The sequence below is a fragment of the Ornithodoros turicata genome, chromosome 1 (genome assembly GCF_037126465.1).
Source record: "Ornithodoros turicata isolate Travis chromosome 1, ASM3712646v1, whole genome shotgun sequence".
Classification (NCBI taxonomy): Eukaryota; Metazoa; Arthropoda; class Arachnida; order Ixodida; family Argasidae; genus Ornithodoros; species Ornithodoros turicata.
In genome coordinates, this window is record NC_088201.1 from 104,401,125 (window position 1) to 104,417,032 (window position 15,908).

A 15,908-nucleotide genomic window follows, 5' to 3' on the forward strand; every position below is an offset into this window, starting at 1 on the left:
TTGAGTATGCGATACACTGCTTGCAGTATGAGTTTCACTTTGACGTCGTCACTCGCCTTCGAGGAAGGAACGTTTCCGATGGAGGAGGAGGAGGTGGTCACTTCAATTCTCTTGGCCATTGGCGAAAAGGTTCAACACGGCGGAAAGCAGGAGAGGAACCACCGACCAAAGAACGCCCTGTCCTCACTGCTGAGACAGATAGCACTTCAAACGTTGCGGATTCTTGTGAATCTTTTTGTAGGCGAGCCGTCGTAAAAAGCGTTTGTGCTTCTTCAAACGCGCGAACGTATCTGGAGCTAGAGCCACCTTTCCGTTCAATACATTGAGGCAAATTTCGGAGAGGTGTTTCATGTCGGACGAGGACGAACGTCTCAAGACGTCGCGACGGCGCGGAGGGGGTAGAGTGGAGAGTACTTTGAGTAAAGTGAGGTGAGGACGGAGATTCATTTCGGAGCGTAGATATATTGACGTTCTCCGGGGAAGATATTGCTACGCAACCTGTGATCCTCGTGCGTATAGTTGTGAAGATCCATGAGTAAATATGGGTGGGGCGACGACATCGCTTGTTTATATGCATCCAGAAAATACTCCAATCTTTTTCTGCCAAATAGCTGTTGGCCGAAATGTTCCATCTGGTGCACGCTGCGCACGGTGCGCCACAGGACGACGTAACTGGCGTTGTAGGATATAGTTCTAAAATGGCTACTGTCAAAAAAGATGTTTTGAACGAGTAAGAAGATCGACGCGTTGGCGTGGTGAGAACCCCGAATGAAAAGATTGGTCACCTCCTTCAAGGAACCGGCGTCGGTCATGTGATCGTCGACGACGATCAGCGTAGCGCGCGACGAGTCCCACTCTCGCGGTAGCTCCTTGGTAAATTTTACGGAGTCCCCGAATTCGTCCTGCATGCTCGGCGAAGCATATTTCTGCACGTAGAATATTTGTGACGGAGGCTTGTTCACCACGTCGTTCAGGTTCCTGAGCACGTTAGCAACGAAAGTAGATTTGCCGCACATGGAGGGGCCGCTTAAGATACAGCGAAAAGGATGACGGAAACGAAAAGGTTCGGGGGAAGACATGTTGCGTGCGTACACGTTGCACGAAGAGAAAGAAGAGACTGAGACTCGAAGAGAAATGCATCGCTTTTATTTAGACGTCGTCGTCGTCGTCCTCTACATCGGAACTGCGTTCCCAATACAGATTATTCAGGCTAAAGTTGGACTTCTTTTTCGCCAGTCTGTCCGCCGCTAAGATTCGGTCGAGCGTCTTCATCTTGTCCTGACACATTTCTTGACGCGCTTGCAACCATTCCAGGCGGTGGACTTGAAAGGCTTCCTCCACGATGCCGCGAATAAATTCGCGAAGTTCTTCGTTTTTTGTCTTTTCCTTGCGACGACGAGAAACGCAGGGGAATAAACCACACATGGCGTTTTCCACGTATCGGTCAGAATGATGACGCGAGCGCGGTGCGCGCTGCCTTTATACAGATAAACGCGCGCGCGCAAAGAACGGAGAGTGAAACCGAAACTCAGAAGCCACCTGTCGCCGCTAGGAGCGCGCGCGCGCATGCGCGGTCGGGTGGAGCAGAGGGCGCGCGCGCATCCATAGCTGCCGCGGCGCGTCGCCTCAGTCAGTTTCTCTCTGGCTGTCGCGGAAAGCAGAGTGCGCTCCCCGCACTCGCTCAGTTTCTGGCTGGTTGTCGCGGAAAGCAGACGTATGCTCCGCGCTCGCTCAGTTTCTGCCTGGCTGATGAGCAGTTGCCGCGGGAGAAAAGGTGAGCGATTTGACGCGCTCCTTTTCCGGCATGTTTGCCGTGTTTAGCGGCGACCAACGAGTGATTTGACCGCGCTCGTGTTAAGCCTTTTCTCGCATGTTTAGACTTGTTTTGCGGTGAGCAAGCCTTTTGTTCGTGTTGCCGCATGTTTAGCGATGTGTGCCCAGTGGTTCCCGCCTTGTGTTAGCTGCATAGTGTTGTGACGCTGTGGTTAGGCCTAAGCGATCGCCCCCGTACGCCTTTTTCCCCGATGTGTACTGTTTTCTCCGTGCTGTTTTAGCAGTTGCGGTTAGACCTTTTCTCTCGCATGCTTAGACTTGTGATGCCTTGCAACTAAGTGGCCACCTGTCGTCGATCTCTGCAACTGCTGGGTGTCAACTACCAACATGGCTGCCGCTGGTCACCCCGGAGCGGTTTCTTCGCCGCGGCATCGTCGATTTTCGAATAAATTGTTTCTCTCCACTCTATTTCTATCTAGTTATTTTATTTTCTACCTATTTTTTATTTTTTAGCAGCTCAACTGGCCCACAACTCACACAGTGGTGTGGACACGTCCTAGATGCTCCCCAATTAGTGTAATGACTCCCTGAATTATCCTAATTACTGCGGGGGGTCCCAAATTGATCTAATTGCTCATTAATGGTGTCCAGGCCACTGTGTGAGTTGTGTACTACTTGCCTTGACATCTGCTGTGATGTGCGACCAGGAACTGTCCAGGATGCATTGCGTTCGCACAGCGTGCTCCCGTCTACGGAACAATATATTGGGTGCCACCCCTGTGCGTTTTGAAATGTCGTTGCTGTAGACGGTTGGTCGTCGGTAGTTCCCGTCATTGACTCTTCAAAACAGGTAAAAAAAGAACGTGCACGTATTTGAATCTCTATGGTCAAGCGCTGTATTATGCATAATTTGTCTGTCTTGCGACTTCTGCACCAGCTAAATCGCGAGAAATTACGAGCGACGCATGTTGGCTTGCATTTACGCTAGTGAGTAGCATCGTGATTTGATACTAAAGTAGCAATGTGGGGTAATTGGCGTTGACTATTCATTACAAAAGTGCAACACAGGACAAGGGCGAGTAACGAAAAAGAAGGGTGTCAAAGGTGCAGCTCCTCTATGAGGGTGGCTCCAGCGATGGAGTGACATCAAATATGTTCCTGTTGAATTCACTTCGAAGCTGATTGTGAGCGAGCTGCAAGCTATTTTAGCTCTAAAATCCACTTTCAAGTGGATCATAGAAGCAGAAATGTATTTCCACCTAGGAATCAATTTCCACTTTGGAAGTGGATCCACTTCCTAGCTGGAAATCAATTTTTGGTTCCATAATTCACGTGGAAGCGGATCCTCTTCCAAGATGGAAATTCATTCCTAGCTGGAAATCACCTACTGGTTCCATAATCCACATACAAGTGGATCCATTTCAACAATTTTTCCACCTGGGATGTAGTGTGCTTATGTTCCCGGTATCTTTTTGCTGTGTTTCAGTAAGTGTTGGTTGAACTAAAATTCAGCAAGGCCTGTGTGTCACTTACTACGCATACTACATAATCATTCACAGTGTTGAATACAATAAGTGGGGTAGCCCTTGTAGAACTGTACGCGTACAATAAAGGTTTTAATAGAATGACACATATGTGCACAAAATCGAGCTTCCTTTCAGCAGTAGTCTAACGGTCCCAGCGGCTATGTGTACTTTTCGTGACATTTAGCTGAGGGAACCACTGTATTGGGACCAGGACGCTCCGAACCCTACATTAATTTGGGATCGGGGCCTAGACTAGTCCCACTGAAATCCCATCCGCCAAGTGGTCCCAGTTCCTGACTGATTCTAGATCCCAAGCAGTCCCCATTCCAGAATGGTTCCCTACGGAGACCATCTGGGAATGGGGACCAGCCCGAAACCTGTCTAAAAGACTACTTTGAACTGGTCCCATTCTTGATTTTTGACTGGGATGAAAAAGATACGATAAAAGAAGTTGCCAAGTCGAGCATGTGATGTCCTAACAAGAAACAGGGCTTGGAAGGAACAGGGCGATTGGCAAATCATGTTTTCGGAACTGTTATCATGAAAACCTTGCCTTTTACTAGAATTCGCTAATATCCTCGAACCCATTCGAAAACCGGAACGAAAAACGTGTCGGTTCGACACATTGCTTAGTGGTAAAAAAGCGCACGCAGAAAAAGAACAAGGGGTCAATACTGTTTTTTTTTTTATTGCCTGCTGTTACATGGTTTGCCAGCGCACTGCTAAGGTGCTTGGCGCCGGTCAGGCTTGTGCCTTTTGGCCTAGCTGCTCATTTCCGTATCATTAAATTAAACAAATAAATAAATAAATAAAATAGAACGCAAATTTGGATTTTTCTGGCGCATTAGCTACTAAGGCCTTAATGTAGAACGCAAATGAGAAGAGACACAAGCGCTGACTTTCAACGACTGATTTTAGACGAAAGCATACGCTCTTTTTAAGCACTCAGCAAACTTCTGCCGGCAAAGTCGTTGGCAAATTATCGTTGGCTATTCTTCTCCTGTGCGCGCTTTTACCACTGAGGTTATGAGGTTATCAGGCTGTCAAAAAGTTGAGCTTTAAACTATGTTTAACCACGTCTTAAAGGAGTGATGAGGTGGCATTTAACATGGCTCGAAACCCGGTGTCATTCGCGAAGTTACACATCAGAAGCTACAGTGCAAGATATTTTCGCCCCGCAGTCTTTAACTGCGCAATCAAATTTAAGTTTGGTCCTCAATGGTGCGTTTTGATGCAAAGCATCGGTTCCATTGGCATGTATACTCAGTGCTCAACGCAGCGCAATTCGTTGACATGTTCTCACTGCCACAGACCTACGTCCGTCTGTTGACGGTAATCGACACATGTGGTCGACAAAGCGGACCAACGTGCGTTCAGTGCATGACCATACAACATTGACGAAGGCACAGGGAAGGCACTAAGATTAAACATCGTGTTTTAAAAGGGTTTTGGTTGCGTGCTGTGGTGCCTCATTACCACGGGACCACGTTACATCACGACGCTCCCTTGTTCTCCGATGGACTCTTTTCACGAGCGGGAGATTTTTTAAGGTTGTGTGGAACAGAGGTATCGTGTGCACTCTGGTGGTAACTTGCACTTGTCATTCCTCCGTAGTATCTCATTTTATTTGCTGCAGAACACGCCGCAGCAAAAAAAAAAAAAAAAATCACCTCAAGGCTCGGTCAATCAAGCCACATTTGCGCTGACCACTACCGCCACTACATTAACCAGCGCAATGGGTTCTGCAACGGCAGATCCGTGATATCTGTGCTCCGTTGCTTTGCTTAGACCGGACAAATATTTGCTAACTATTGATTTATTGATTTTAAAGACAGCCTCGGTCCCACAACTTCCTTTATGACCCATACAGTCGTACGTATGCAGTGAATTTGCTGCATGTTAGGCTTCCTTCAGCGTTCTGGGCGGCGTCAATGCGCTTGGTTTCTTCTTTGGTTTCTCGGACGAAGTCGGAGGGAGCTGATGTCCTCCTCGGTATTTGTTACAGAACCCTTTGTAACAGTACCCATCACGCTCTACATCTATCTGCATAAAGATAAAAATACATATGATCAAGTAATATATCACTATTCATTTTGAATTTATTGAACAAATATAATATCGTGTGAGAATACACATATCACAAGCTAAATAGTTCTGCGGTAGCAGTATTGTAGATTTAACGTGGAGTCCTACAGAAGTGCAAGAGGATTCAAGAAGAGCTCTAGCAGCTCAGGAGCGCTCTACGAAAACGATGCGATAAGAGAAGCTGGGTCGTCTGATGCCATATGATCGCATCGGGCCTTTCACTGTCGCAGGTATTTAAAAAAATTTACGTATAATGGGTTCATGAAGTCTTAATTTTGCATTTCCGAGCTCAGAATATGATCACACGCTATTTTCTTAAGGGGTGTTTGAGGACCTAACGGGTAGCCAGAACTCAGAAAAACGAACCTCACATTTTGTGTCTTACTTTGTATCTTAAGTACTTATAGTCGTTTTTATGCTATTCGAAGACGCAGTACTATGTCCATGATTAAACAAGCCTGAACATGGTCTACACGAAATGTAAGAACATATAGAACGAAGCTTTTTTGGTCCACCAGCTGGTCATCGCTTATGCTATTTTATCTGTATAACTCACGCAAAATGTCTCTCTCCTTCGGCCTCTAATCATGCGGGCTCGTGACGTCATTTTCACTTCCTGTACAACTCGCGGGTGTAGTAAACGCAGTCATCTATCGAATAGCATCCCAGAACCGTAAAAATATGTTTCGTACATATGTGTTTCTTTTTAAAAAAATGAAACTTTAAATTTTCGAAATTCTGGACCACAACGTTGTTGCTGTCCAGATAACAATAGCTGCAATATCTCAAGCATGTAACGCCAACTGTGGCCCTCAGCCGGAGGTTTACGATATCTTGGTGGATAAGTAGGTTGATCTGTACTTTCGGATACATTGTGTACTGATGATGCTGCCTGAATAGGTCGATGAAACGTCTACGTTTTTCAATTATTTTTTCCCACTGTTGTGCTAAGCCGCAGATAAAACACATTTTAAAGTCTGCAATATCTCATCCGATAGAACATAGATGGTGCAAGAACTAGATAAACTACATGAGTCAGGGAAACCTAGAGACTACTATCTGAAATGCGCAAGAATATGTTCTTCTCTGAATCAATAACGGTACTGGACTCATATACTGGGTTGGTATAGTACATCCATAACTTGGGAGTACATAATTGGGCAACCCTCGAGAGAGAGAGAGAGAGAGAGAGAGAAAGAGCTGACCGTGCCGTCCTTTCCTTGGTTCCTCAATCCTGCACTCGCAAGTTAAGAATCATTTCTGAACCACGTTTTCTGTTGAACCGTTGGACCGGGAATAGTTCAAATAACTCTTTTCCAGATTTTTGTTGTATCATGTATTCGAATCCTGCATCATGTGGACACATTCTACTGAATGATATATGCCAGCGGCAATGCCAAGTGGGTTAAAGCGTCCCGCTCGTTGCTGGTAGCCAAGGTCGTGCTGAAGACTGGGAGGTGGTGGGTTTGAATCCTTCCACCGGCTGGTGCTGTCTGAGATTTCTGCTGGGTGTTTCGAACACTTTCCAGACGAATGTCGACACAGTTCCCCATGAAGCCTGCCTAGCACGCATACTAATCCTCACGCCCCCCCCCCCCCACACACACACTCCTTCCTGCTATCCTCGCTCCGTCTGTCAACATCTGTACGTCGCTCATAGCCACAGTTGGTTCGCGGCGGCAATGCGGAATAAAAAGATATTGAATGACGCTTTTTTAATCGGACCACCGCACTACAACAACTACGTTCGAAAATTCTAAAATCTCCAAATGCATGCGCCGCACCGATAAAAAATATTTGGCGCAGAAACACAAACCTTTTTGTGAACATGAATGCCTGAGCTAGAGCCCTGCACGGGCCCCGGGCCCCCGAAGCGGCCCACAGCTCGGGTCGGGCTGGGCTTGGTATTGGCTGGGAGCTCCGGGCCGGGCAGAGCCCGGGCCGACAAAATACGCATGCACCGCGGGCCGGGCCTGGGCCGACAAACATGCTTCGGAGAGTCAGGCCCGGCCGGGCCACGCACTTCCACACAATGGAGATCTATTAGTTCATATCATTATGCGCTTGCGTCATTCCTGTACATATTTTGCAAAGACAAACAAAGAACACTATATGATTCGACCCTCTAGAACATTCCCAAAGCCACTTTACATTGCTCCTCACTCCTCACGTATTTCACAATCAAGTTGGCAAAGCTTGGTGAGAGGGGTAGGGACTGGAAGAAGGAGTTTGTCGACAGCATCCTCTACCTCCGCAAAAACTTGACAGTGTAACGACAACGCCCATGACCGCGTGCGTCCTGGATTTAATTCAGTCGCGTGCGGTTACGGTGCTAAACCGCCATCACTTGTATGTTTGCGGCCTTGTCTTCTCTACTTATAAATTTACTTATAAATTTGATTGATAAGCGCCAGAAACGCGTACGTCACGGCTGGAAATATATAGACCGGGATCTACTCGCCGAGTCACCAGGCCGGGCCGGGCCGCATAAAAATATGAAGGTCCGGGCGCGGGTCGGCCCGGGCCATTTTTCGATGCGCCCGGGCTCATGAAGCTCTTTGAATGCCTGGGATGCTATTCAATAAAGGTCCGTGCACTTCACCACCTTACTAGTTACCTTACCTGCAAGTTGTGATGGAAAGACATGACATAATGACAAACGGAGCGGAAGTGGCATCTTCTGCGAGCATAATTAGATGGTTAAGGAGGGACGAGACCTTGGTCCCTTTACTGGCTGTGTCTTCCAATAACGTAAAAATGATGTTACGTACTTGATCGGATAAAACAGTGGGGAATAAATGGCGGAAATATGAGCTACACCTTTCTGGCTTCACGTTACCTATTAGGTCCTTCCAGACCTTACAGAGAGCTGGGATCTCGAAAGCTGCTTATCTGCGGATGACCTTCCACGCGCACATATATCGGGAGAATATCAGATGAGGTCGAGCGGCCCGATCATCTGACATGACGTTGCCCAGCTGTCAAATCAGACGTGGTCAACTTGATGTCATCAACTTCACAGGAACGAGGCGATTGGCTGATCACGTTCTCTGAACCATCGTCATGAACATCGAAAACACATGGTGCGTCACCTACGAAAGTGGTCCATGTGATCGGTTCTTTGGGTTTTCGGGAGCCATAACTTGCTGAAACGAGTGAGTATTACTTGTATTTCTTGTTGTTGTTACCTCGTCTTCCGTGATTTCATATAGCCACTTGTACCATTATTGTCTATACTGAATGTTTAATGAAATAAACTAAACGGGAAGCAATTACGAACAGTTCTTGTGCACATTTTCTGATTGGTACAAGCAATTTCGAAGTTACCTGACAATGTGTGCCGTCCTTGAAGATGCCATATTTCCAGATTCCATCGGTATCTATTCCACAGTAGTATACGCAGGCCGTTCGAGGATACTCTGCATGTACCTGTGAACGTTGAGCAATACATTGTTATGTATAAAGAATTCGAGAGGACAGGAGACGTGCCATATAATAAGAACTTCTTGTAATGTATGGGATATAGAGACGAAAACAGAAATTCGTAAGGTATACATTTCGGGTGATTTGTAATGACTAGAGCGCGGATGAATATGCACTAAAAAACTCGCGAAATATGCATGCGACTATGCACAGAAAAGCTTCAAAATATGCAGTAAACATCGTCAATATATGCAATTTTTTTATTGTAATTGGTAAGAAAGTAATGCAAATGCCCATTTAAAGAACTATTTTATTGGGGACAACAGGGTAAAATAAAGTCACCTTCGTTCTGCAGCATACAACAAAGAATACCTGTGCCACAGATATACATCATGGAGCTGAAGGCTTTGCGTTCCTGATTGATAAAATAGCGTAAACCAAGGATAGCTGGTGGACGAAATTTATGACAAAACATCTGGCCGTTACCAGCAGATGGATCGAACAGGAAACTGAAAGGGCAGGTTCATGTCCTTCTGTCCGTGACCGAGGGCTATCTGCGGCCAGCGGTGGGTGCTCTGCGCCGCTTCTCCAGAAAGGCGGAAAACAAGCACGCGTATAGGCGGGGTGCGCCCGTTCACGAGAAAGAGGGAAGAAGCACGGGTAAAACTATGGTGTGACCAGGGCCGTATATTTAAAGGGAGTCCTGCCTTTAATGGGGCATGCTCATACCTGACCCGCTCCACCCGCTTTTCAGCTTTCTGACCAATGACGTCTTCAAATATGGGGCACTATCAATCCACCTATCCTCACTATTTGTCCCCTATCCAACATGGGCAACGCCATTCCGGGTGGCAAGTGGATTGGATGGGATTGACGTGGATTCCTCTCGCGACCTCTACCATTAGTGGATTTTTGGTGCGAATTGGATGAACACCACCTAGGCTGCGCAAGACACGTCGGGTACTGTCGTCTGCTTCCGTCGTTGTACCGCTGCTGGCAGAACCACTTGCTGATGCACATCCTGTCGTCGGCACGATTTTTTAACTTATCTACATGAATAGTTGGAATAAAAAAGGCAAGCATGTTTATATGCATTAGATTCAGTAAGTAAATACAACATTTTACAGCACAGCGCCGTTTTTGTTATGATTTCGTTATGATCGCCGTGTTCGCTAGGTCTAACACCGACCATAAAACGTATTAGTCTCGGTTAGATATCGATAGCGGAGCATCAGTTGAAACTGATTTGACAAACTTATATGAGAATGTACAGCTACAAAGTGAAATCAGAGGAGTCTGTGAAACAATTTTTATCACGAAATTCTCGCTTCACCGTGTTTGATTTCGTCGTCATTTTGGGTGGCAGCAAGGTGTCATGGCGACCCCCTCGGTAGAAAGCAAACCATTCACGGGAGCGAAACTGTGATTGACAGGTCGAGCCTCTTTTTCTGACTCCTCCCATTGGCCAGACTCCCGTTTAATATACGGCTCTGGATGTGACGTCACGTGCACGCCGCATATACGGGGTTTTCGGGAACCGGCGCGGTGCATACGGTCGATAGGTGCGCGTTCGAAGTGAGAGAAACCGATCGGTGCCAGAGAGAGTTTAAGAGATTCGGGAGTGGAAACAACAGTTACGATATACGTATGTGGAACCACCTCTGGTCAACAATAGAAGAAAAACATTGCGGAGCACGAAACAATATTATTCCGTAATAATTTCGCGGAACAATAATAATAATCGTAATCCCCTACATATTCAACAGAGAAGACATTGTACACTTTACTACACCACAGCATCCCTTCATGGAATGGCATTCAAAATGGCGGCAGCATTCTTTTCAGACATCTTCCACGAGGAGTTTGAACATCTACCCTGAATGGCGATGAACCAGAAACGTTAATATCCCACGATTTTCGATCCCAGGTTTTCGACTAGCGGAACTCTGTGAGGAACCATTACGCCATCCGGGGTATGCTCGACTGCTGCAGAGTTGATGGATACAATCGCGTCGGTGTCGACCGTGTTATAGTTTCGTTCGGGAGTCTCCGAAACGCAACGACAGGAAGCAGACCGATCCTCACCTCGAAGCGGTGAGCGCCGCGTGTGATGGATAATCCCACGAGGTCAAGCGCATGCGAGCCTTTTTCGTCTCTCCCAACTTATTGTTCCTAGTGTTGGGGATCCCGGATCATTATTTCGATCCCGGGATTGATCTGAACCAATCCCGCGATCCCGGGATGGGATTTCGGTTTCTGAGATAAAACTGATGTAATGCGCATACACAACATTTATGCTGTAGCTCTGACGTTTCCGGTATGCGTTTGTGTGTGTGTCTCTCCTCAGCGCTCCGTCTCTACGTGTCACTAATTGCGTTTGCATGGACGGATATGTCGACTGAAGTCCACAATCGTCTGATCGTTAAGGTCGACTGGCGATGGTTTATATGAAAGTCGACTAGGGCGCCATAGAGCTCTTCAGAATTCAGTCGACTGATCCTCGACTAAGCCGCCACCCTCATATTTGAGTTGTAACCTTGAAAGTTAGATTACATTGTACAACTTTGTGATCGCGTGAATTCTTTTACTACTTTTCCCTACTGCCCTATCGGCACGCCGTTCTTTTCATCAGCTATTCTTCTTCCTCTGTCTCCTGCTGTCATCGCCCTATTCTATTGTCAGGCGAGTGAGGACGAGGCATCGGGCACTCGCGTATGGGAAGTTGCTGAATACGTCGACTGACGCGGTTTATATTGAGAAGTTCAGTCGACATTTTTCGTCTGAACAACCCAGGTTGAACGACTTATCCTTACTGTATTGGTTGTCTTTTATGTCGATATAGACCGGTTTACATGCAGACGATAGATGGACTTCAGTCAACTTGTGTCGCCTTCATGTCAACGCAGCTAATGAAAACATCCGTCATAACCTAATGCTTCTGATTTGGTTTCGTATGCGGCGTTTATAGAGGGCTTTTTTGTATCATTTACAGAAATGCTATGAGAGCAACACAGATGTCGTTTTTGCAATTGAGTTACATGGCCAGGCGAATATCCTCACAAAGACAGTATGTAACTACAAGATGACTGATTACCTAAAATTCTTTAATTCATTCTTCAAGTACGCAATTTAGGGCAAAAACGAGATAGCAGAGCGGGAGCCATTCTTTGTTTAGAGTCATTCTATCTTTTAAAAATCTAGAAAAGAAGGTGTGCCTTGAACTATCCACTGCAGAATCCCGGTATGCATATCAGCCGAAACCGAAGAAAGAGCGCTCCAGGAGCGCCCCACGTTCGCCTACTGAGGGTTATCTGCGCCGGGAAGTGGTTTATATGGCCAGCGGATCGGCACCTAGTCTAATCAACTCCATCGCACCAATTCACGTGGCCCTCCGACGTGAAATGAGCGCGTCGAAACTGCGACGACCGAAACCGAGCGAAACCGCGGCCACCCTGTCGGGAATTTCCAGTTCCCGCTGTTTCGGTTTCGGTTCATTTGCATATCACCATTCGAGGATGAATATTTTAACGCATGTGCCGGTTTTGGGGTTTTTTAAACGTGGAATGGCTTTTAACGAGGATAGTCTCTGATTCTGCTATCTCGCTTTTGCCTGATATCCCCATTTAAAGAGTTCATTAATGAATTTTAGGTAACTAGCCACGTTCTCGTTGCACACTTTCTTCTAGACGATGTCCATCTGACCATATAACTCAAATGTAAAAGCGAGATATATGCTGTCTTCATAGTTTTTTTTTTAAGAAATATCTCCAACAGCTAGAACGAAACACATCTACAGGGTGTTTCCCCTAAAAAATCGTATCCCGTGGGATAAAAATCGTATTAAGCAAGCTAAATAAAACGGACCGCTGGGCTAGTTGGTGTTCCATGGCAAAAGGTGCAAAAAAACGCTGCGAAGTGTTACAAAACGGACAGCGAAGGGACAAACAGAAACGATTGCTTCAGTGTTTTCTTCTGTCCGTTTTGTAACACTTCGCAGCGTTTTTTGCACTTTTTGCTAAGAAAGCTACTTGTCTGAACATTATGTGGCCCACGCTACTTATCTCGGGTGAGATTTCATTTCACCGTAATTTCCGAGCACTTTTATCAAAATTATTTCGTGAAATAAACGGGTAATGGTAGGGTGACGGAAGATAAGAAAGAGTCATGTAGCGTGCATTTATCGTGGTGACGAGGATTGCACAGAAATGTATCATCTGTCTGTTCGTTATCTTCCGTCAGCCCTGCGTGTGAACTACACTCTTAAAAACGAGCTTCACCGCATAGCACGCTCCCAGCCAACCATCATCTCGAATGATATCGTTATCTGCCCTGATTTGTTGAAAACGGGGGGCGTACGCCTTTTTTGTGACACTTATGCTGTTCATAATTGTCACAAAAAGGCGTAGACCCCCCGTTTTCAACAAATCAGAGACGAGAACGATATCATTCGAGATGATGGTTGGCTGGGAGCATGCTATGCTGTGAAGTTCATTTTTAAGAGTGTAGGCGGATGAACACGTAATTGGCAGCTAGATAGCCTAGCGAAAGAGCGCATTGGCACGCTGCTCCACGCAAGAAATATGTAAACCGAAACCAATTAATTACTCTAAAAATGGCTATGTATCGACGCGTTTTTGTTATTTTCTTCTTTTTTTTCTGGAACATTTTTCGCTTAAGGTTGCGTTCTGTAACACACATGTTCCGAACGCGTCCGAAGTAAATTTTAAAGTTTTGAGTTTTATTTCATTAATGATCGCCGTTATGTATTCACCGTTGACGTAATCTTTGCCTGCGGACCAAGGAAACAACAAGTACAACGATGAAAGGGCACGTGGGTGGTGCGCCACGTGATGTCGTCACTGAAGTTACTGTTACTTTTTTCTTATAAACGAATGACACTGTTTGCCCGAATTAACCTGGCCTTTGTCACCACATGGCCCCTTGTCATTGGGCCCTGAAACCCAGGCGCGACACTACGCAACAGCGCATGCAAATGAGCTGCTCGCTGTTCAGTTCTTGGCTGATGTCTGAGAGATGCTCGCTGAAAAGAAAGCTTTTCGTTAGCGCCACCTGTTTACCAATTATTCAGCATGGGGACCTTCGTGGAACACCCGGTATATAAAAACTGGCAATGCCATTTTTACGCCCTCCTCAAACAAGAGGCTCAGTAGTTTCGGGTGTACCCTGTTACCCACTCTTAATAATAAAATTTTCGAAATCCACCCTTCAAAATGCAACCCTTTGAAATTCACGCTGTCAAAATAAATCACAATGTGTCTATGCAGTCCAGTGTTAAGCATGGTTTTACGCGAGAAAATCAGTGTTTAAGAGGGTCACACTCCAGAATAACGAGTCTTTATGCAATTCTGTGTTTACCAATTTTTCTACCTGTTTACCACCTGTTTACCAATTATTCAGCCTGGGGATCTTCGTGAAACACCCGGTATATAAAAACTGGCAATGCCATTTTTACGCCCTCCTCAAACAAGAGTCTCAGTAGTTTCATGCGGAGTTCTCACGTACAGCGCCACTCGATCTGTTTGTTAGTGACGGAACCAAGCTTCCACGTAGAAAACTAGAGGATCGAAATATCAAAACAACAAGCAACAGGAAATGCGCCGGCCGTTTGATGTTGAAGGAACAGCTGGTTGTCGATAATGCAGATGGCATATTAGAAAAGTCAGCACTTCATGTTACATTGAAGGAGACGTGTCTGTGGACCTTTCGTAGAGGCTCCAAAAGTCTTCAGTAGTTTGCTACATCTCCTTCACTTAGCGGTCACTCCACCTTAGGCACGCTATAAACAAGACCACATGCCGATTCAATCTGTTTCTGCGGGAAGGCACTATTTTTCGTTTGGGTGCCCAGCGTAGAAGTTAAACAGACTTCTGTGATCAGGGGCCTGTCTTCTTTTTGTTCTATTTCGTTTTTCTGTTCGCAAGCACGGCGCCACACACGCCGTTTGGCGTAGGCAATGCCCGCGAAAGGGCAAAGCAATGCACAGAGCTCCCGCGCGTGTGACACTGGCCTCAACAATCGAAGCCCCATATCACGTCCCGCAAGGAACGAAATATGGGCACCCTCTTAGCGTGCTTCGATGGCAACTAAGGAGAAAGAACTGGTTCATACCTGTGCTACAAATTAAACAACTCGTTATTATTCCACGGGTCCGCGCCAATTTTCCGTGGCTTTGCAGTGTTTGCATGTCTCGTATGCAATTTTCGTTTCGTTCCGTAGACAATTTTCGCAAATGTTTTCCCCATTGTAGTAGGAACGAACTTTGTAATCGAATGGGGTAAATCGAACGTGTGCTGTGCGTCTCCTGCAAATAAACGTTGCATTGATTTGTCCAATTTCTTCACTTCAATTCAATAAAATTGTTCAATTAAAACTTGATAGAGTTACTTGTAGTACGTAGTAAATGTCGCTGATCGCACATTCTTACTGAAACACTCTGTATATAGACACCTTTTCTTCTTTGTTTCGTGTTGTTTGGCGCACGAGTTTACTTGACCAGAGGCGCATGCCTCGAACTAGCAGCCCAAGCTATTGGGGCAGCATGTCTCTGGAGGGCCTTTATTCGCATGTCTGTGATAGAGCTCCCTTAAGAACATCCACTTCAATATACTGGCGGAGTGCTATTTCTCGCACGAGTTATTTGTAATGAGGGTACAGTGGATTTATATACAGAGGAGTACTCACCTTGGGATCTCTAACGACTGTAGGGCACTTACGTTTCGACTCTGGCAATTCCCCGCATACTGCGTGTATGCTCACTGTAATGTGCCACAGAAAAGGAGGACAAGCATAAATACTTAACCATGCACAACTGTCGTGGTCCGCATCATACCAAATCTTGTCATTTGTAAACTATTATGTCATTGGTTCACCATTACATTTACAACACAATGCCACTGCAATTTGCAGCCTTGGATTTAAAGAATGTAACGCCTTCACAGAAGGGAAGTGTTGAACTTGCTGCAAGGTTAGGTACTTCTTACTAAAACCGAGGTTACGGATCGGCACATGGCCGACAAGAAGGAACTTGTGGCAGGGTACAATATTCTTGCACACGTGGTTGTTCCCTATGTGTTGAGATTT